General features: G+C 47.6%; 1 pseudogene; it reads left to right on the forward strand.

The window, feature by feature from the left end:
- Window positions 1–24,313, forward strand: part of LOC137537035 (zinc finger protein 721-like) — a 97,359-nt pseudogene that overhangs the window by 52,379 nt on the left and 20,667 nt on the right.

The following is a 24,313-nucleotide window of genomic DNA, read 5'->3' on the forward strand; positions in this document are numbered from 1 at the left end:
CACTATCTCCTGAGGAGCAGGTGTAGAAGATAGTATCGTAGTGACTATTCACCTGAGGAGCAGGTGGTTAAGACTGTACTGCAGCTACTGACCACCTGAGGAGCAGGTGATTCAGACGGTACTGAAGTTCCTGATCACCTGAGGAGCAGGTGATTCAGACTGTACTGCAGCTACTGATCACCTGAGGAGCAGGTGATTCAGACTGTACTGCAGCTAGTATTCACCTGAGGAGTAGGTGATACTTAGCAGAGGATCTCTCACCAGTGACTAACTCACTGGCGAGGACAGGAGAGTCAGACAAGCAGGTTTGCCAACGAGCGGACAGAAACGGTACAGAGACAGAAAGCTAAATCAGAGTAGTATTTCAGGCAGAATCGGCAACTATATCAGATAGGCAAAGGTACAGAATCAGTGAGCAGAAGAATAGTCAAGCTAGCAGAAGGTCATAACAAATAATACAATTCAATTAGTACTTTAAGCTATCAACAGAATCTGGCTAAGTGTGGATCCCCAGCTCCTGCTGGTTCTAAGCACACTTTGGGATCTCACTAGGTCTGAGTGCTAACACGTAGCATTTGCAACAGCAGACGCGGAGCAACTGACAGGCAGGTCCTATATATACTAAACGCGCTCCACAGCGCCGCCCCAGTCACTCAGACAATCCTGAGCATAGCTGGAGTCAGCTGACCGAGTGATCAGCTGACTCCCCTTCTAGATGCATAAAGGTCCTGTCACTCGGCGTGCGCGCGCATAGCCCTTAGTCCAGTGGTCCCCAACCTTTTCCGGCCCGGGGAACACTTTCTGACCAAATTTTTCTCCGGGGAACGGCGGGGGGGGGGGGGGGGGGGGGGGGGGGGGGGGTTTGTTTGCGCGACCTAGTGGACAGTGTCGTGCGCAGCAGGTTATGGGGGGGGGGGGGGGGAGTCTGGGGTGCGGCTGCATAGCTAGCATAGTTGCCCCAGTATAGGGAGTGTAGTTGCCCCAGTATGGCTAGTATAGTGCCCCAGTATAGCTAGTATAGTGCCCCAGTATAGCTAGTATAATGACCAGTATAGCTAGTATAGTCCCAGTATGGATAGGTAGTGCCCCAGTATAGTGCCCAGTATGGGTAGGCATTGCCCCAGTATAGCCAGTAAAGTGCCCAGTATAGCTAGTATAGTGCCCAGTATAGCTAGTATAGTGCCCAGTATAGGTAGGTAGTGCCCAGTATAGCTAGTATAGTGCCCAGATAGCTAGTATAGGGCCCAGTATAGCTAGTATGGTGCCCAGTATAGCTAGCATAGTGCCCAGTATAGGTAGGTAGTGCCCAGTATAGCTAGTATAGTGCCCAGTATAGGTAGGTAGTGCCCCAGTATAGTGCCCAGTATAGCTAGTATAGTGCCCAGTATAGCTTCCTAGTATGGGTAGGTAGTGCCCCTCCCCCCTCTGCTCCTGTTACCTTATCATAAGCGGGCAGCCGCTTGTCCGATTAGATTCCCCCGTAGCCGCTCTCCTCAGTGGCATCTCCTATTACAGCAGCACACTCGGTGGCTGCTGTGATGAGCAGGAAGCGGTACAGCGGTATATGCATCGCCGTTACCATGGGAACCGCTGTACCGCTTCCTGCTCATCACAGCAGCCGCCGAGCGCGCTGCTGTAATAGGAGATGCCACTGAGGAGAGCGGCTACAGGGGAATCTAATCGGACAAGCGGCCGCCCGCTCATGATAAGGTAACAGGAGCGGCGGCCGCGGGGAGGGGAGGAGCGAGAGGCCAGACCTGCCGCGGCCCGGTGGTTGGGGACCCCTGCCGTACGGCACACCAGGCAACATCTCGCGGCACACTAGTGTGCTGCGGAACAGTGGTTGAAAAACACTGCCTTAGTCTATGAGCGATAGAAGGACCAGGCAAAGCACCAGCATGTAACTGCGCGGCGGAAACCGCCGGCTGCAACGCGGAGATAGCCGCCATGCTGTTGCGGCAGTATCTCCGCTATCCATTACACAAGGATACGAAATGGTCATGGAGACAAATCAGTTCAAGTTCGTAAATGGGATGGGTGCTCAATGATGAGGTAGTGTGATCAAGTAGGATAGATGAGGGTGGGGGAGGACCCTGCCAAAGGGATACACTAGGTTGGGGACTGATGTATAAGTGCTCAGCAGATGGGATTAGGGTATTGGTGTGGGATGGTGTGCCAACATGAACTGGTGCATTTTTAGGGCTTGTTTGAAGTTGCTGGTCCAAATGATTATGGGAGAGAGCTCCAGAAAATGGGGACAGCTCTATAGAAGTCTTGGAATTGAGCATGGGAATGTGTAATGGGCAGGGTGCTCAGGCATTGGGTGTTGGAGGATTGGGGTGGGCGGGTTAGTGTGTATCTGTGAAAAAGTTCAGAAATGTAGGTCTGGCAGGTTTTGTGAATTGATTTTTAGGCCAGACACAGCATCTTGAAACTGATTTTGAAGCAAATAGGAAGCCAGTGGAATGATTTGCAAAGGGGGGGGGGGGGGGGGGGGGTCAGCGAGATCATCAAGGTGGAGTGATGGGAAGGGTGAATGATTATAGCTGTCACAGTTACCGAGGTGGAAGTTGCAGGACCTGGTAACATTTCAGATGTGCGGGGTGAAGGAGAGAGTGGAGATCAGGGTAGCATCCAGACAGCAGACTTGAGAGTTGTGGCGAATGGTCATGTTGTTGACCGTGACTGAATATGTCTGGTAGGGGTGTTTCTGCAGGGTGTGAAAACCATTAATTCCATTCTAAACAAGTTTAGCTTTAGGAACCTAGCAGACCTCAAGGGGGAGATGGCTGAGAGGCAGGAGGAGATGTTTTCCATGGTGATGGTGGAAAGGTCAGGGGTGTGGAGATGGATCTAGATGTCATCCGCATACAGATGGTATGTAAAGCCCATGGAGAAGATGATCATGCCTATGGAGGAGGTGTAAAGGGAGAACAGTAAGGGGCCAAGGACAGAGCCTTGGGGACCCCAACTGAGAGGAGGCAGGGGTGGAGGAGGAGTTGTTGGAGGAAGTCTTCAAGGAGTGATTCGAGAGGTAGGACTTATTGAAGTGGGAAGTCAAATAATCAGTGGCTGAGAGGATGAAGGTGGGAAGGGGGATGCGTGGGTTTGTTTAAATAGGGAGTTAAAGCAGGCGAAGAGAAGGCTTGGTTTGCACACTTGGGTTCCAATCAGCGAAGTTTAGCCTCAGAGAGAGCATAGATGGGAGCAGGCCGGTAACAGAACTTCACTACATGTACAGATGATGTAAAAGAAGTGGGTGGGGGGCTGGGGGCTAAAGAAACACTTTGGGTCATGAGTTGTGACTTTTTTTTCAAGCTATAAACATTTCAGTTAAACAATTACATAATTAAGTATGAGCTTGAAAGTATCACCAGTGGTCCATTAATATTACACAGCCATACTTATCCAACATCTGTTTCAGTCCTCTTCAGTGCAAGGCATAGAGTAATAATCCTCACAGGAAAATAAAATACTGGCAACAGTTCCGATACTGACCACAAGATGGCACTACCTGTAACAAAAATTATAATAGAAGCCACAGTTCCCGTATTAATGGCCACAATTCACTAAACAGTTTAGACTAGTCTACAGGTGGTTTTTAGTCTACTGATGGTTTGGTGCAGTGCAGTTTCTAGGCTCAAATGCGCCCAGGGCCAGGGTGTAAAACTTGCGCCCCCCGAAGCAAGGTATGGGTGCCCACAGTATAGGTTAACCAGGTCTAGTTGCACTCAGTATAGATTCCCCCAGTATAGGTAGCTAGCTATAGGTCCCCCCAGTATAGGTAGCCAGGCATAGGTGAGTCAGTATAGTTGCCTCCAGTATAGCTTAGCCAGGTAGGTGCCTCCAGTATAGGTAGCCAGTATAGTTGCCCCCAGTATAGGTTAGATAGGCAGGCACCCCGGTATAAGTTAGATAGGTAGGTGCCCCCAGTACAGGTTAGCTAGGTGGGTGCCTCTAATATAGGTAGCCAGAATAGTTGCCCCCAGCATAGGTTAGATAGGTAGATGCCCCCAGTATAGGTTAGTTAGGTAGGTGCCTCCAATATAGGTAGCCAGTATAGTAGTCACCTGTATAGGCTAGGTAGGTAGGTAGGTAGGTGCCCCCAATACAGGTTAGATAAGTTAATGCTCCCACTATAGGTTAGATAGGTAGGTGCCCCCCAGTATAGGTTAGATAGGTAGGTGCCCCTAAGTATAGGTTGGATAGGTAGGTGCCCCCCAGTATAGGTTAAATTAGGTAGCTGCCCCCTCAGTATAGATTAGATTATGTAGCTGCCCCCCAGGTTAGATAGGTAGGTGCCCCCAGTATAGGTTAGATTAGGTAGCTGCCCCCCAGTATAGGTTAGATTAGGTAGCTGCCCCCCAGTATAGGTTAGATAGGTAGCTGCTCCCCAGTAAATGTTAGATTAGGTAGCTGCCCTCCAGTATAGGTTAGATTAGGTAGGTGCCCCCCAGTATAGGTTAGATTAGGTAGCTGCCCCCCAGTATAGGTCAGATTAGGTAGCTGCCCCCCAGGATAGGTTAGATAGGTAGCTGCCCCAGGATAGGTTAGGTAGGTGCCCCCCATAATGGAGAGGGGAGCCGCAGCCGCGGGGAGGGCAGCCCGACCTCTCCCTCCCTTCCTCTCCCCGGGCCCCCCTTGGACTGCAAAGCAATGCGCAGGGAAGCACTATACAAAACTACTCACCTCCCTGGTTCCAATCGCTGCTCACTCGCCGCCAGTCTCCTCTCTGCCTACACGCTGATACACATTCTGCTTCCTGTTTAGCCGGAAGCAGAGTGTGTGTGTGTGTGTGTCAGCGTGTATGCAGACTTGCAGAGAGGAGACACCACTCATACACACACCATGGATAAATCCCTTATACAGGGTAAATTCAATCCCTGGAGCTTTAACATCCCTTGTAGAGAGCAGTGACAATGTTCGGACTGAGGCTGCTACAGCATAGCGCCAAGTTAACCAGGCCGAGGTAAGCATATTTTTCCCTCTTACCTTCTTACAGTGGAATGTGCACTCCCTGTACAGCCTGGAAAGTTAAAGCTATGGTATTCCTCCAAAGTGTCCGACCAGAGGTGCTGCCAATCGCTCCAGAGCCCACCCAGGGACGCCAAATTGATATAGCGGGGAACACCGCTTTGATGGATTTATCCAGGTGATCCAAATTAATGTTAACCTGTTTCTAAGCATGCATTAGAAACCTGGAATCATAGAGACACAGACACCATCTCTCATAGATTCATAATTAACAAGTGTTTATTCAGACGTAGTCCTTACTTTTTATAGATTACATGACGTACAATTAATGTTTATTAATTTTTAGGGAGGGTTTATTGGTTAGTAGAGGTGTGCATAATTATTAGAAGGTGTGTTATGGGTGTACATATTTAACATAATTAACTATGATGCAATCGACCAAACTCAATCCTGTAATGTATGCTCTGGGTGAAGCTGTCCTTGCAGCCTTCCTCTTAACAGCGTCTATGCTGCTGACCTTCACCGCTGACATACATCACTCAAACAGAGCTGGAACATTCCAGGAACAGAGCTGAACCGATTACAGCACATTGTAACAAATTACATAAAAATACACAGTATAAAGTAGTATATTGAAGAAATGAGCAATGACTGTTTGGGGGAGGGGGCTAATCAATCAATCCTGGATTTAATCAATAACCTATGAGGTAAAGAATGTTATTCAATACCTAATCAATAATATGCCTATGACACTGGCGGCGAGTGAGCAGCGATTGGAACCAGGGAGGTGAGTAGTTTTGTATAGCGCTTCCCTGCGCATTGCTTTGCAGTCCGAGGGGGGAGCACGGAGGGCGGCCCGGGGAGAGGAAGGGAGGGAGAGGTTGGGCTGCCCTCCCCGCGGCTGCGGCTCCCCCCTCCATCACAGCGCCCCCCTCCCAACAGCGCTCAGGGCGCCCGCACGGGCCGCACGCCCCTAGAAACGGCCATGGTTTGGTGTAATGTTTTAGACCTGTTTTTAGACCTGGTCTAACATTCAGTAATTACAAAATTCACAAAGGTAAACAAGGAGTAACCACACCCACTTTTTCTGACAGAGATTAGACCAGCTGATTTCTGTAGGTAAAGTCATTCTGTGAGGTATTTTAGCTGTGAGGATGGAACCTTTTGAATTAATTATGCTGGAGTTTAATTGTATCCAGAGGAGAGCTCATCAAAGGAGAAGGATGTCAGTCAAAGCTACTTGTTTGCGAATTGCATCTTTTGATCATTTCCCCTGCTTTATCCACCTAATTACCAAATGGTTAAGACCAGGTCTAAAAAAAGGTCTAAAAAATTTGGTAATAGTGAATTCCCATTTGATGCAACTGACCAAACCATCAGTAGACTAAAAACCATCAGTAGACTAGTCTAAACTGCTTAGTGAATTGAGGCCATAGTCCACAAAATAGTCCTGATTTCACTTGTTACACAAAACAACTGCACGGAGTCGGAGACCAGGGTAAAAGGCGCGGATAGGAAGCTGTGGGGCAGAACCCGGAAATAAGAGGACATTGTTAGAACTGCGACGGAGTAGGTAATAACATAATTTAATTTCTATTTACAGCGCCATGTCCCCTTCTGCGTGACCTCTGCCTGACCCAGGGGAATGTCTCCTGTATCTTCTTATATACTCACCCTAATGTAATTTCCTTTCCAGGAGCCAATCTGCACACAGCAATAGGGGCTTCTATCATTACCCCCCCCCCCCCTCATGTGTCCCCCATCATCACTGCATGACCCAGGAGAATGTCTCCTGTATCTTCTTATATACACACCCTAATGTGATTTCCTTCCCAGGAGCCAATCTGCACACAGCAATGGGGGCTTCTATCATTACCCCCCCCCCCTCATGTGTCCCCCATCATCACTGCATGACCCAGGAGAATGTCTCCTGTATCTTCTTATATACACACCCTAATGTGATTTCCTTCCCAGGAGCCAATCTGCACACAGCAATGGGGGTTTCTATCATTATCCCCCACACTCCCCCCATGTGTCCCCCATCATCACTGCCTGACCCAGGGAAATGTCTCCTGTATCTTCTTATATACTCACCCTAATGTGATTTCCTTCCCAGGAGCCAATCTGCACACAGCAATGGGGGCTTCTATCGTTAGCACATCTCCCACATGTCTTCCACCATCACTGCTTACAGTGACCAGACATCCCACTTTTACCTTCGACATGTCCCAGAATTAGGTTATCTTGTCCCTGGCACCAATATGTCCCAGGCACAAATACTTCCCGGGCAATGTCCCAGGTGGGCCGCAGAATGTCCCAACCGCTGGCCAAACAGTTACTACCTGTGCTCTGTTCCCGCCTCCTGAAAACATTAGCATTCCAACAGATCAGAGGTGTGTGTGTCCTCTACTTACCTGTATCTGGGACCTGTTAAATTTATGGTTTGTTTGTTTTTTCCTAGGGAATGACCACAGCATTCTCTGTGCTACAGTTAAACTCTTTCCTGACTCATTTTAGAAGAGCATTGTACTTTGCTAGCTAGCTATCAGTGAAACAGGATGGCAATTATATTACATTTATTTATATTTGCAAAACAAACTATCTCCTTCTGATACTGAATGTATATATAGTTGTATGCACTAACATCTTGTTAGTATAAAGTCTACAAACATATACAAAGTCTGAAGAAGCCAAAGGCTCCCTTTTTAATTTACAGTTAGCTAATAAATGTTATCATTCTGTTTTAATAACTTCAAAACTTCCTACTGACTCATCTGTCCTTCCTTGCCTTGCCCTAAGTACTATATTGTCACTGTTTAAAGCACATCTATATCAGCATGTGTAGTTTTAGATCTTCTACTCACATGTTCTCTGTTTTGGATGAGCTTCTTTCAATAGCGCTGCCCTGTCACCTGTTTGTGGCTCTGACTGTAGTCTGTAGCCAGTCGCACAGAAAACAAAAAAGCAGCACATGCTCTGGCTACTCGTGCTCCTTGCAATTTCGCACTCAGATGTGCACAGCAGCTGAGGCCGGGAATGCTTTGGGCATGCACTGATTCTTTGCCAAATGAGGGGCAGAACAGCAAAATGGAGTGGAGCTCATTCAAACCAGTTATTGCTACTCAGAGGGTTGGAGAGAATTTGATGGGGGGGGGGGGGGGGGGGGCGGTTGGTGACAGCTGGCCTAGGGCACTTGGAAGTACAAATCCGGCCCTGCATTGATGTGACTATAGCATCTGTCCTTATAGTTTGCTAACTGTGCCAACTATGTAAAAACTGTTTTTACTCCATGTAGCTACACTTTTAATGCTAAACTTCAAATTGCATTTAACTTTAGATTATTATCACCCAAAACACTCATTCATGATTGGTGACGCAACCCTGAACAAACACAAAACAGATCACACACCCATTCTACATCTTGTAAGTTGAAATGCATTAGTCACTGTGAAAGCTATGTTGTCTATCAATTAAAGGCAGTACCATGCTGACATGCACCATGGCATGGTAATGCACTTTGCGCCGCGCGGTATCATATCAAGGCGGTGCTGCATGTCATGTGTCCGAGGAAGTTTGCCGCAATAGTTTCATGTGACGTTTGCTGCATTTCATGTTTTGGAGGTAATATTTACTGCATTTATTATGTGACGGCCGTAGTGGCTGCTTTTGGTTGCTAGGGCTTATTTTTGCAGCATGTGTTATTTTGGGGTCTTATGATTACCACGTGGTCTACTAATACATGACAATAAAGAAATGCAGTGCCTGGAAAATAGTGAACTACTTCTCCCAGTCCATTGGACTTATAAGCTAAGAAACATGCAGCTAATCACCTGTGATGTGAAAGAACACAAGAATCACTTCATAGATATGCACATAATACATTTGAAGAAGCTGGGTGATGCTAGTATGCCAATATGGACTGAAATCTCTGAGGAGTGCAATGATGAATGCAGTTTTGAAGGTAAAAAGGTGTCAAAATCAGTACTAGCAGGATGTAGCTAATAAAGTGGCCAAGAAAGATCTATCGGATGTTTACTATATTAGAAATTGTCATACACAAGCATAAAGTATACAATAGTACTAGATCTTAATTCAGTCAATAATAGTAAGTCTTTTTTTTTTTTTCAATGCTTCAGCAAGCAAGCATAATCAGTGCCTATGCTAGATGAAAACGTACAGTGCTCAGTATGCAGGGATTCGCATGCAATAATCACACAAAAGATTGCCCAGGAAGCATAGGTCTCACTGGTTAATTCAAGTACACTATTGATTGTGTGTCCACATTTCTGTGCAGCCTGGATGATGCTGTAGTGTTGCAGCCATGCACAAACAAGTCACAGGTGACAGGCAGCAGCTTACACAGGAAGCCGATGCTTTTGAGGTAATCCACGCAGGCCCAGAGTAGTGTGCAGATAGCGAGCAGGCTACAAGTGATTGCCAGCCCATCCATGGCTTATGGGTCTCCGACTGAAGTATGACGCATGCGCTTCCCACCGACCACAGCTCATGAGTGTCTGACTGATGTATGATGCATGCGCCCGCCCACTTGCCACTATAGCCAGATACAGAATAGGAGCAGAAAAACAGGTTTACTGTAACAGAACTTCTATTTTATCAGGGTTTACACTTTACCAGGCATCACACCCATATACTAACTTATAATGGGGCTTGGCCGGGACCTGGACACTTAGTTTGCTATATTTTTTATACAGCAGGGAGAGGTGGCAGCGCTTCCCAAAGCAGGCTGCATCTGAATCACTACCAGCATAGGTGTGCAGAGCCTAAATATAGTCAGGGTACACATCTTGCATTCAAAACAGATTGACCACATTAACATTAACCTCCCTGGTGGTATGATTCCTTCCTGATTTTAGGGTCTAAAAGCAGTACAATTTTTTCATGTGCTTTTAGACCCTAAAAGCAAGAAACCAATCATACCCCAGAGTCACTGCACCAGCCCCTGCTCTCATTCACCTCCCTGGGATCCAGCACTGCAGTTCTCCCTCCTTTCTCCGGGTGGCGCTTTCACCCTATAGTGAGATTGACAGCTGTCGTCATGACGACCAACGGCGATCTCACCCGTGGGATGCAGAGACTCAGATGACAGGAAGAAGAATAGCTGCCGGAGCCTGGATGCCCAGGGAGGTGGGTGAGAACGCCCGCTGCATGCAATCCTCTGCACGGACCTCTCGACGGCTCCCACGAGTCTAGCTTTGAGCTGAGGTTTTCTACCCCGAGCCTGAGATGGAAATAAGGCTAGGGAGGTTAATGGAGGATGTTAGCTTCCAAAACCGTTTACATGCAGAGTATTCTGTACTGGACCCTTCTACCGCAATGAGGCCATCCTTTTGGAAGGGATCCTAGCCTCTAACTAATTCACAAACAGCATATGTATAACCTGGGAGCAGCTGACCATAAAATGGTTTACACATTTATTTATAGACAACAGGGGAGAAAGGGCAGTTTAGTTAGTTTACTACACCTGAATGTTTACTATATCAGAGTTTACTACAGCGAGAATTTACTGTACAATGTGGGGGGTGGAAGTTAACTTCCCTGGTGTTCCATTTCTGTTGGATTTCTGTGCAAATAAAGTACCGTATATACCGGCCTATAAGGCGACTGGGCGTATAAGAAGAACCCACAACTTTCCAGTTAAAATATAGAGGTTGGGGTATAGTCGCCGACTCGCCGTATAAGACTACCCCAGTAGTGAGTGCCGGGTGTCAGGCTGTGCTGTAATTACCTAATTGTGCAGTCTTCCGGTGAATAAAAAAGTAGATTGTGCTCTCTGTTTTTTTAAAAAAAGACCTGCTGTAATAGTTTCTTGTGAGCAGCCGCTTGCGCGGGTATTAGTGCGGCTTCCGGGGTCACCTGACTGGTGACGTGAGTGCTCACGTCACCAGTCAGGTGACCTTGGAAGCCGCACCCGTGCGAGTGGCTGCTCACAAGAAACTAATACAGCAAGTCTTTTTTTTAAACAGAGCACAATCTACTTTTCTATTCACGGGAAGACTGCACAATTAGGTAATTACAGCACAGCCTGACACCTGGCACTCAGCTATCTCCGGCGTATAAGACAACCCCTGACTTTTCAGAAGATTTTTAAGGGTTAAAAAGTCATCTTATATGCCATTATATACGGTACTTCTGTTTAATTGACATGAAATGTTTGCCTGTAACTTACCAAAATGAGTCAAGGAAGGGTTTAGTGTACATTTTGAATATAATTAAGTTTAAGTTTCAAACACAAAATCATGTCAAAAAGTAAATGTAATTCTTGCCAGGCCACCATTTCTCCACTGTTCAGCTTTTTGGCTTAAAATGCACAGATTTTTGCAGGCGTCCCCCCCCTCATTAAAATTTGCACATTTTTACATGCAGGTTTCCAGTGCATGTGAAAAATTTAGCATATGAATGTGTATTTTAATGCAAAAAACACATGCGAAAAAATGGAACCCTGTCTTAGAACTGCTGGATGAGCCTGAGGCCGGTTTCACACTGCTAACCAGCTTTACAGTGCGGTGAGTTGCACTGCATCTCACCGCCAAAAACCAGCCTTCAGGGATTACTGCGTTAATACACGGTAACCCCTGTCTGGCAGCAGGCCAAGCAGGAAGCGAGGCTCTCTAGCACTCTCGCTTCCTGTGGTCAAAGAAAGGAATTACCAGGACGTATACTGCTAAAATATGCTTCTGCGCATGCGAGACACAACATTGAAGCAAGATTTTTTTAAATGTAGGCGTTGCCATAGACTTACATGACATCCGGTCTGCCGCACGTCGCCGACGGTCACATAGATATGTGCTTGCATTGTGGATGTGGCGAAAAGTCACTTCCATTGCATCCCGTCGCACCACGACGGTATAAAAGGCCCCATAAACTCTCATTGGCGTAGCATTGGCCTGCGGCGAAACCGGGCCAACGCAGCGTGCCAGTGTGAAAGGGCCCTGACTCGTCCATACTGGTTTTAGCTGTTTTTTTCCCTAGACGATTCAGGCTCATCCATACCGCCAGGGAGGTTAATCGTTTAAACGCAGTGTGCTAAGCGCGCGACCCACCCAGCTTGCCTTCACAGACTACAGAGGCAGTTTCATTACAGAGAATAAGCTTTTATTTATTTATTTTGTTCAGAAATGGTGCGCTGTATAGTTTCGGGTTGCCTGAGTGCTACAGGGAAGAGCAAGAAAAGGGAGAACAGGCCCGAAGTTATCATGCATACTTTCCCCAAGGACGTATTGAGGGTTGAAGCGTGGCTCCTTGCGGCTGGCTTCCACAAGGACATCTTGCGTAAGAAGATAGAAGATATCGTTGCCGACTTCAGAGGAAACAAATTTCGTATATGTTCTGCTCATTTTTCCCCCGAAGACTACGTACTTTGTGGAGCGAGGAAGAGCCTGAAGGACACTGCAAAACCTAATGTGCTTGTGGAGGGCCACGGCGTTACATCAACCACTGATCCCCACCGTCAGCCAAGTAGGTTTTTAACTTCGCCCCCTGGTGTATGTAAAATGGATGCTATTCTTAGTTATATATTGGAGTTCTAACCTCCTTGGCGGTTAATTTTTTCCAAATTTTTTTTATTTTTTTTTTAATGTTTCATGTAAAGCTACCAGAGTGGTAGCTACATGAAACACCACTAGAGGGCGCATGTGGCCCTCTAGTCCGATCGTCGCCGGCATCTATAGCAAACAGGGGAACGCGTATATAACGCGTTCCCCTGTTTGGCTTCTCCTGTCGCCATGGCGACGATCGGGATGACGTCATGGACGTCAGCCGACGTCCTGACGTCAGGCACATCCGATCCAGCCCATAGCGCTGCCCGGAACTCATTGATCCGGGCAGCGCAGGGCTCTGGCGGGGGGGGGGGGCTATTCAGCCGCTGCGTGCGGCCGATCGCCGCAGAGCGGCGGCGATCAAGCTGTGCGCGCGGCTAGCAAAGTGCTGGCTGCGCGCACAGCAATTTACAGAATGAAAATCGCCCCACCAGGGGCTGAGATCTCCCCCTGCACGGCATAGCCCGAGCTCAGCTCGAGCTTACCGCCAGGGAGGCTAAACAAGCTAGGTCACTTCCATATGTTCCTTTGTCTTCAAGATAGATTGTGCATTCTAATCAAGTCGTGCAGTGAAAGTAAATGTATGCCAACTTGTGGTTGCACAGCCTACTGTGATTTATGATCTTATTGTTTAACACCTGTGGTCAACTTTGCTCTGAAGTTGTATAGTCAGCTTACACTGAGAAGTATCATATGATTCAATAATTTGATTTGCTATTGGTCTGACAACTTTATGTATATTTAATAAATGTATTATTTTAAAATAGTTGTCCTGACTTTTCGCTCTTTGTAGCAGTGTATTGAGAAAACTCGCTACTGAATTCAGGGTTGGGCATTTGATATAGTAAGACTCCTCCCTTTATTTTTTTGTAGGAGGTCTTAGATTTTGATTTTTATACTTTCGGTTATAGTTTATATGACTGTATCATAATTAGCCCGATAGAAAGGAGGGTCACCTTCCAGCAGGACAGTGACCTGAAGCATATTTCTAAAGCAACACTCGAGTGGTTTAAGGAAAAACATTTTAATTTGTTGGAATGGTCTAGTCAAAGTCCAGACCTCAGTCCAATAGAGATTCTGTGGTCAGGCTTCAAGATGGCTGTTCACAAGCAAAAACTATCACACATGAAGGAGCTGGAGCAGTCTGGCCTTAAGGAATGGGGGAAAATCCCAATGGCAGGAAGTGGCAAGCTCACAGAGACTTATCCAAAGGCATTTGCAGCTGTAATTGCAGCAAAAGGTGGCTCCACAAAGTACAGACTTTAGGGGGTGAATAGTTATGCATGCTGAAGTTTTCAGTTATTTTGTCCTATTTCTTACTTGCTTCATAATAAACCAAATAATACATCTTCAAAGCTGTAGTCATGTACTGTTAATGAAATGGTGCAAACTCTCAAACAATGCATTTTAATCCCAGGTTGTGAGGCAACAAAACATCAACAATGCCGGAGGGGTAAATGCTTTTGCATGGCAATGTACATCACATCTTCTTATTCACTAGAACAGAGCTTTTCAACCTTTTCATCACTAATTGCACCACTTTTATCACCTGGAAATTTTCAAGTACCACCAGTGCAGCAAATCGGACCCGATCAGGCTCGGCTGTTTCCGCTGAATGCCGAGAGGAGAGCCGCTACTGTGCATGTTCTCACACCAACAAGAAGGTCTTCAAGGGGTTCCAGCGCTGGATCCTCCCTACTGAGGAGGAAGGGGGAAGCCTCTTTGGGATCCAGAGGCTTCGCCCTCCAGAGGTAAGTACCCCCTAGGTAGGGTTGCCAGGTCGGCTGATGGAGAAAACCGGACAGGGGGTGGAGTTAGGGGCGGAGTCAGAAGCACACTTTTATGTAGAGTGGGGCTAAGCAATGGGCTTTTTAAAAAATGTTTTTTACAGTATTTATATCGCACTGACATCTTCTGCAGCACATTACAGAGTACATAGCCATGTCACTAACTGTCCTCACCAGTACATGCACATAAGAGACCACTTTTCACCAGTAAATGCACATAATAAGAGACCGCTTTTCACCAGTAAATGCACAAGCATTACACGTAGCAACGTCGGGAAGCACGGGCTCGGGGGCGGTACTTAAGCTGGCGTAACTTACGCCGCGTAAGCTGGCTGGCTGTGCCTTTGACTGACAGCCAGGCAGCGAATCAGCGGTCGTGCAGCGCTGGCGGACGGGTGGCGGGCCTGTTACCCAAAACGGGCTACACTGACTTCATAATCAAACTGTATTTCAATTGCTGTAATCGTGTTGAGAGACAGCAGTAACATAAGGTTTGACAAGCATGATGTGTGACAGCGTGCTGCTTCTATACAACACCCCCCGAGCTTTGTGTCCCCATCTCTCACTATCTTCCTACCTGGGTTAGTGCTGGCCCCTGTAGCAGATCCGAAGTTGAACGCCATACTGCTGGTGACGAGTCCTGCACAGTTTTGCCGAATTACAAACTGCAGGAAAACCCCGCTCCCACCATCAGGAGACAGCCTCACTACAGACACTGCGCATGCGCACACAAGTTAGCGCGGCATGTCGTACATCACCATGTCGCAACTTCGGAGCCGTACAGGCCGCCATGTTGGAGGCGGATCTCAGTATTGTGATGTGATGACAAACAGGGGCGGTGCCATATCCACAGTAGTGCTTCCCGAATCCCTATTGCTAATCGGGCAGAATGATCTCTGTGACTCCGAAACGGCTGATGAACGGATGTTTCGGAGTTACTGGCGGCAAGTGGCAAAAGGCATAAAACCGGACATCTTAATTGTCCGGTTTAACATGCCTTTTTGGACAGGTCACAGCGGCCAAAAACCGGACTGTCCGGTCTAAAACCGGACACCTGGCAACCCTACCCCTAGGAGCACTTTTTCTAACAGGTACACTTTAAGAAAAGGTGGGCATATGGGAGGGGAACAGCAGAAGGTATTGGTGGGAAAAAGGATTAAAATCAGATTGTTCGCCTACTGATTACTATTATTGTCAATCTGAAGGTAGATTGCCAGTATACAGTAGATAGCCTTTCTAGTTCCTCCCTCCCTCCTATGCTTCAGTATAGGTAGCCTTCCTCCACCACCAGAGAGATGGGCAGTGACTCACCACAAAGTTTGGTTCCCCCTTGCTTGCCCTCGCTGTGCTGCAAAATAGCTCAGACCTTAGATCAGATCCGGGGGCACATCCTCACAAGTTTGCCTCAGGCAGCAAAAAGTCTAGAACCAGCCCTGATTGGTCTTCATCAGTGCAAAGCATAGAGTAATATGTCTCCATAGGTTTAATCCACACAAGTGAAATATTGAGACAGGCAGCAGAGCCAGCCAATACTGACCACAAAAAGACCCTACCTGTAACAGGGATCATATTTTAAGCCGCAGTTCCCATACTGTCCACAAGATGGAGTCCTGATTTCACGAGTAAAAGAAACACTGCATGGATTCCAGAGTGGAACGCACACACCGGAAGCTGTAAGGGCAGGACCAGAAGTAGGTAGAAGCCATTGCTGGGACTGGCGGCGAAGGAGGTAATAACATAATTTAATTTCTATTTAGAGCAAGTAGTCGCCCTGTGTCCCCTTCTGCGTGACCTCCCTGCCTGACCCAGGGAAATGTCTCCTGTATCTTCTTATATACACACCCTAATGTGATTTCCTTCCCAGGAGCCAATCTGCACACAGCAATGGGGGCTTCTATCATTATCCCCCACACTGCCCCATGTGTCCTCCATCATCACTGCCTGACCCAGGGAAATGTCTCCTGTATCTTCTTATATACACACCCTAATGTGATTTCCTTCCCAGGAGCCAATCTGCACACAGCAATGGGGGCTTCTATCATTATCCCCCCACACCACCCCCATGTGTCCTCCATCACCACTGCCTGACCCAGGAAAATGTCTCCTGTATCTTCTTATATACACACCCTAATGTGATCTCCTTCCCAGGAGCCAATCTGCACCCAGCAATGGGGGCATCTATTAGTATCACTCCCAACATGCCTTCCACCATCACTTCTTACAGTGACCAGACATTCCACTTTTACCTGAGACATGTCCCAGAATTAGGTTCTCTTGTCCCTGGCACCAATATATCCCAGCCAATGTCCCAGGCACAAATACTTTCCGGGCAATGTCCCAGGTGGGCTGCAGAATATCCCAACCGCTGGACTCTGTGGCCACACAGTTACCTCCTGCACTCCGTTTCTGCCTCCTTAAAACATTAGGCCGCCCTGCGTTCTGCTGTCCCCCAATATAAAAACCGCCACGCTAGCGACATGCAGCTTGTTGCTAGCTGGCTGTTTACCTTTGTGCTGTCATTTACTGCCGCTCCCCACCTGCGTCCCTTTCCTTCCCTCCCCGCCTCTGTAAGCTTCCTCCTAACGGCTTACGAAGGCAGGGAGGGAAGGGACACGGGCGGGGAGCGGCGGTAAATTACAGCACAAAGGTAAACAGCCAGCTAGTGACAAGCTGCATGTCACTAGCGTGGCGGTTTTTATATTGGGGACAGCAGAGCGCATGGGGGGGGGGGGGGCTGGGGGCACACTATGTGAACACAGAGGCTGGGCATTGTATGCAGAACCATATCTGTGTCCTAATATTCATGTCAGAAATCCACCTCGGGTTCTCTTTATGGTTCATACACACCTACCAGCTATCTGTCCAACTATCTGCCAAACTTGTCTGTTAAGCCTCATTCACACGCTCAACAGCGGTCTTTTATGCAGCACAATTGTCAAACAGCTTTTGTTTTGAAACAAGTTGAAACAACTAAAAAAAAGTATTTTGCTATTGTTCAAAGAGCTGATAAGACTGATAGTTGGATTGACTTATTATCAGTCTTATCAGCTGTTTGAACAATAGCAAAATACTTTTTTTTAGTTGTTTCAACTTGTTTCACAACAAAAGTTGTATGGGGCTTAAACAGACAAGTTTGGTAGACAGTTGGACAGATAGATGTTAGGTGTGTATGAACCTTTAAAGAAGATTGGGTCTTCAGCGCTTTCAGGGAAATCAAGGCCTCCCTCTGCCTACCACAAACATCACAGCTCCTCTTCACTGCTTAATCATTGGCTTCATACCCAAATGCACCTCAAAATAAACCAATAGGCTCCATAGTGTAAACCGTATAACTTAATTTATTAAAATTAAGATGGAACACTCACATGCTTGTGACTTTAAAACAAAGCGCTGAGTTTTTACAAGCTCAACCCCGATCGTGGGCCATCGTACTGGGCTCCGACCAACAAACACCACGCTGATCTCACTTCCGCTCTGTGCGCTCCACGTTGTTGCGACCCGGCCCTACCGGTTTCGTCACTTACTGTGACTCATCAGGGGCTCCTACCATCTAAGCCGTCACCACTTCCTCTCTAAAAATGACGTATTCATCACCCCGGCAACCCGCCAATACACGCCGCTTGTTGAGCTGAGCACTCCTTGACCTTACATCAAATTCCAAATACAATTCCAATTACATAAAAGCAGTGATTAAACGTACAATCAATAAATCCACTTCAAGACACCCTTAAAAGGCAAAGTAAACATGCAATTAATAACTCTACTTCAAACCACCCTTCACACAATGAGGTAGCAAACTATACTGTATATAGGTAGCAAACCCCTTAAAGTGAACCGAGCACCTTTTTTTCACTCAGGACATTTCTACAGCACATGAAAAATGTATGCCTACTATCTGTTTCATTATTAAAATAAACTTTAATTTTACCTTGTATTTTACATTCAAAGTTGTTAAATTGGCCTGTTTGAGCAGGCCTGCCGACCGTCCCCAGCCGCAGAGAGTTCAGGAACCTCTAATTGTTTTATTGAGCTAATTACCAAGAGGTAAACAAAGCCTTTCATCAGCAAAGGGGGTGAATAATTAGGAGTGTGTCTTCAAAGCCAGGGTGTGTGTCAATGTGTCAAGATAGCATCTCTGACTTCTGTAAATAAGGAATGTGAGAAGGGGAGGGGGGAACATGGCAGCTTCTATGTCAGGAGGGATTCAAGTGAAAGAGAATGTGGTCAGTTCACTTTAACAGCACACAAAATTTCCACCTTCCTGATAAATACATTAAACTACTTGGCTGGACTCAATCCCCTGCAGCCACATCCAACACAGCTCACCTCATACCACAGAGCTGTGATTGCTCAACTGCAGGGGACTGAACCCAGCCTCATCACACCAATAAAAAACTACCGCTGTTTTTCTTCCAACCTGATATCATTTTACACTTTATATGTACCACATACACACAATGCATAGATGAAAACATATTACATCGCATGGCTTATGCATACAAATCTATGCTGTCTCCCAAAGCACATTGAGCCAGACGTGTTAGCTACACATATGGCCCCCAGTTAGGAGGGCACCCCCAAAATGCTGCCCCCCGACAAGCTGTTGGTGATGTTCCGAAAGTGCTCCCCTATCCTTTCCCTCAACAGCCTGGTGGTTCTGCCCACATATTGAAGGCCACAGGGGCACCATGCCAAATACACCACTCCCCGAACCGTTACATGATATAAACTGTAATTGTAAACCATTACATGGATAAACTAATTTTTGTAGTTTTATGATCATAAAAACAAACCACTTCCTGCTTCCTTGAAGTATGTGCCTCCCTACAACCTTTACATTTCCTGCATGGCAAGAACCCAGGTGTTTGCCACCCATATGGCCTATCCTCTATTCTTTTTGGTTCCACACAGCTTGGGGACAGATAGTTCTTCAGATTTGGGCTTTTACGGTTGATGAACTTTGGTTTATCTGGCAATATTCTTTTTAACCTCCCTGGCGTTATGATTATTTCCAGATTTAAGGTCTAAAAGCCATAACATTTTTTTCACAAGCTTTTAGACCCTAAAAACAAGAAGAAAAACATACTACAGAGAGGTCTACAGCAGCTCCTGCATGAAACTCACTCAGGGACAGGATTACCTCCCTGTTCTGCGGTTTTCCGTCCTGAGCCTGTTTTGGGATTATCGCTAAGGAGATTAGTATCGGCCGTAAGTATGTCCCAATACTAATAAAAAAAAATATTTTGAAAAGATCCATACTGGCAATTCTAGTCCAAAACAACCGCTAAACTGTACATATCATCCTGCCTGTTATTCTGACTGTGAACCATTTCACCTCTATCCATATCTCTTAACCACCTTGCTGTTCCAATTATTGCGGCAAGGGGGCAGCGCAGTACCTTTTTTTTTAATTTTTATTTTTTTAAATCATGTAGCTAGCCTAGCGCTACATCCCCCCACCCACTCCGATCTCCTCTGGCGATCTGCGCAAGCAGGAAATCCCGTTCAGAACGGGATTTCCTGCATGGCTTCCCCCATCGTCATGGCGACGATTGTGATGACGCCAACGATGTCGTGACGTCAGAGGCAGTCCCGATCCACCCCTCAGCGCTGCCTAGCACTGATTGGCCAGGCTGCGCAAGGGGTCTGGGGGGGCGCGGCGGGTAGCGGCGAGCGGCGGCGATCGAGTTATGCACACAGCTAGCAAAGCGCTAGCTGCGTGCAATAAAAAAAAATTGTGAAAATCGGCCCAGCGGGGCCTGAGCAATCCTCCTGCGCGGGTTACCCCGAGCTCAGCTCGGGATAACCGGCAAGGAGGTTAAGGTAGCCATACATCTAGAGATTTGGCTGTATGATCGACTGTTCATTTTGCTCATTTAATAGAATCGAAAGAGGATCGAGTGTGCTCCAGAATTCCCAGTCAATGAAAAGTGGCTGATTTCATGCCGAATTGACCAGGTTAGTCAATCAAACAGGATGCAAGTTATCGGTCGATCGCATAGGAATCGGCTACTGTTCACATGTCATTCGATCGACTCTGAATAGATTTTTGCATTCAGAGCATGGAATCACAACATTGGTCAGATTGAATGTGAAGGTAAATTGCATAGGGTATCGATTGTAGTGTGTGGGCCACTAGTCAATCAACTTTCGATCAACCATACTAAAGTTTATTCCTTAATAAAGTTGATCACTTTGTCGATTGAATCAGAATCGCTAGATGTATGGCTACCTTAAAGGTGCCCATACATCAGGCGATTTGAAGCTGCGATTGACTAACCAATAATCGCATCGGGAGAGAATCGAGTCAATATCGAGCACAGAAAGAGTACTTGACCAACCAATAATTGAGAGAATCGTGCTGCTTCATTGATCACGCATGCTGCAAGATATCGGTTGATTGAGAATGAATTGAGTGATGTATGGGCACGATCAACTGATCGCCGTGCACCGGTGTACTGTACTTGTAAACCGATAGACCATGGTGGGCTACAGAAATAGTCGATTCTCTACAATATGTCACATGTAATGTATGGCCTACCATCCGATTCATCACCGATCAACCAACTATTTTTAAAGTTGATCGTTCTAGTTGGTCGATTCTACATCGCCTGATCTATGGGCACCTTAACTCTACTCTGTGTTCTCCCCAGAACTTTTTTCCAGCCAAGTGGCATGAAAAAGTGTCCGGGTGGGGTGCTAGGTGGGAATGCAGGGCCGGTGATCCAATGACAGCCGGGTGCTCACCAAAATTAGCTAGGCGGAGCACTTGGCTAAAAGAGCTTGGGGAGAACATTGTATACTGAAAAAAACACGGTAATCCTCATCTGGCAGCAGGCCAAGCAGGAAGTTAGGCTCTCTAGCGCTCACTTCCTGTGGCCAAAGAAAGGAATTGCGCAGGACTGTACTGCTAAAATATGCTTCTGCGCATGCGAGCCACAACACTAAAGCAAGTTTTTTGTTTTTTTTATGTAGGTGTCGCCATAGACTTACATGACTTCCGGTCCACCGCACGTTACCACCCAAATCGATAGTAAGGTAGATATGTTCTCGTGTCGTGCATGTGGCGAAAAGTCACTTCCGTTGCATCGCGTCGCACCACGATGGTATCAAAGGCACCATAAACTCTCATTGGCGTAGCATTGGCCTGCAGCGAAACCAGGCCAACTCAATGCGTCAGTGTGAAAGGCCCTGGACTCGCACATAGCGTTTTCAGCTGTTTTTTTCCCTGGATGCTTCAGGCTCGTCCATACCGCCAGGGAGGTTAATCATTTAAACGCTAAGTGCACGACCCACCCAGCTTGCCTTTAAAGACTACAGAGACAGTTTCATTACAGCAAATAAACTTTCTTTTTTTTCAGAAATGACGCGCTGTATAGTTCCGGGTTGCCTGAGTGTTACAGGGAAGAGCAAGCAGAGAAAGAACAAGCCCGAAGTTATCATGCATACTTTCCCCAAAGACGTATCGAGGGTTGAAGCGTGGCTCCTTGCGGCTGGCTTCCACAAGGACATCGTGCGTAAGAAGGTAGAAGATATCGTTGCCGACTTCAGAGGACACAAATTTCGTATGTGTTCTGCTCATTTTTCCCCCGAAGACTACGTACTTCGGGGAGAGAGGAAGAGCCTGAAGGACACTGCAAAACCCAGCATGCCTGTGGAGGGCCACGGCGTTACGTCAACCACTGATTCCCACCGTCAGCCAAGTATGTTTGTGACTCCGCCCCCTGGTGTATGTCTGTGCTCTTGTTGCGAGCATGGAAAAGACATCTCTGCTCCAGAACGTGCTGATGTGGGAACACAAACTGAACTTTCTGTATTTTTCGCTCTCCAACAAGGACAAGAATGTACCTTACCAGCTATTGATCTACCCTGGCATCATGAGAACACACAGTGGGTAAGACATGTTAATTTTTTTATTTATTTTTTATAATAATTTTTTTTATAATGCTTACTTTGATCCCTTTAATATGGGGAGATTCCTTAGAATTATATTTTGGGCTAAGGAGTATAATGCTTAAATTGAACCTGTAAGGAGAAATAAGGTAAATATTACTTACCTCAGTAGAGGCAAGTCTCTGGATAATCCAGAGGCTTTCAGAATCATTCTCAAGTTCCTGCGCAAGGGTCCTCTTAATGTATCTGACATATTTGGTCTTACAGCTGCACTCCTATCCATGTACAAGCACTGATATACTGTGCATGATTGAGTATAGTCCACTCCTGTGCAGTAGCATGAAGCCACTCATGCATGAGCGAGTACAGTCCACTCCTATGACCAGCAGAGGATATGGCAGGCGGGGGACACTGTCCAGGCTGAGCAGCAGAGGATATGGCAGGCATGGGACACTGAACAGGATGAGCAGCAGAGAATATGGCAGGCATGTGACAATGTCCAAGCTGAGCAGCAGAGGACACTGTCCAGGCTGAGCAGCAGAGGATATGGCAGGCATGGGACACTGTCCAGGCTGAGCAGCAGAGGATATGGCAGGCATGGAACACTGTCCAGGCTGAGCAGCAGAGGATATGGCAGGCATGGGGCACTGTCCAGGATGAGCAGCAGAGGCTATGGCAGGCATGTGACAATGTCCAGGCTGAGCAGCAGAGGCTATGGCAGGCATGGGACAATGTCCAGGCTGAGCAGCAGGATATGGCAGGTATGGGACACTCCAGGCTGAGCAGCAGAGGATATGGCAGGCAGGGGACACTGTCCAGGCTTAGCAGCAGAGGATATGGCAGGCATGGGGCACTCTCCAGGCTGAGCAGCAGAGGATATAGCAGGCATGGGACACTGTACAGAATGAGCAGCAGAGGATATGGCAGGCATGGGGCACTATCCAGGTTGAGCAGTAGAGGATATGGCAGGCATGGGGCACTGTCCAGGCTGAGCAGCAGAGGATATGGCAGACATGGACACTGTCCAGGCTGAGCAGCAGAGGGTATGGCAGGCATGGGACACTGTCCAGGCTGAATAGGAGAGGATATGGCAGGCATGGGACACTGTCCAGGCTGAGCAGCAGAGGATATGGCAGGCATGGGACACTGTCCAGGCTGAGCAGCAGACGATATGGCAGGCATGGGGCACTGTCCAGGCTGAGCAGCAGAGGATATGGCGGGCATGGCACAATGTCCAGGCTGAGGAGCAGAGGATATGGCAGGGATGGGGCACTGTCCAGGCTGAGGAGCAGAGGATATGCCAGGCATGGGGCCCTGTCCAGGCTGAGGAGCAGCGGATATGCCAGGCATGGGGCACTGTCCAGGCTGAGCAGCAGAGGATATGCCAGGCATGGGGCACTGTCCAGGCTGAGCAGCAGAGGATATGGCAGGCATGGGACACTGTCCAGGCTGAGCAGCAGAGGATATGGCAGGCATGGGACGCTGTCCAGACTGAGCAGCAGAGGATATGGCAGGCATGGGACACTGTCCAGGCTGAGCAGCAGAGCATATGGCAGTCATGGGACACTGTCCAGGCTGAGCAGCAGAGGATATGGCAGGCAAGGGACACTGTCCAGGCTGAGCAGCAGAGGATATGGCAGGCAAGGGACACTGTCCAGGCTGAGCAGCAGAGGATATGGCAGGCAAGGGACACTGTCCAGGCTGAGCAGCAGAGGATATAGCAGGCATGGGACACTGTCCAGGCTGAACAGCAGAGGATGGGACACTGTCCAGATTGCGCAGCAGAGGATATGGCTGGCATGGGACACTGTCCAGGCTGAATAGGAGAGGATATGGCAGGCATGGGGCACTGTCCAGGCTTAGCAGCAGAGGATATGGCAGGCATGGGAAACTGTCCAGGCTGAGCAGCAGAGGATATGGCAGGCATGGGACACTGTCCAGTCTGAGCAGCAGAGGATGGGGCAGGCTTAGGACACTGTCCAGGCTGAGCAGCAGAGGATATGGCAGGCATGGGACACTGTCCAGGCTGAGCAGCAGAGGATATGGCAGGCATGGGACACTGTCCAGGATGACTAGCAGAGGATATGGCAGGCAGGAGACACC

This window comes from Hyperolius riggenbachi, chromosome 10 (genome assembly GCF_040937935.1).
Source record: "Hyperolius riggenbachi isolate aHypRig1 chromosome 10, aHypRig1.pri, whole genome shotgun sequence".
Lineage (NCBI taxonomy): Eukaryota > Metazoa > Chordata > Amphibia > Anura > Hyperoliidae > Hyperolius > Hyperolius riggenbachi.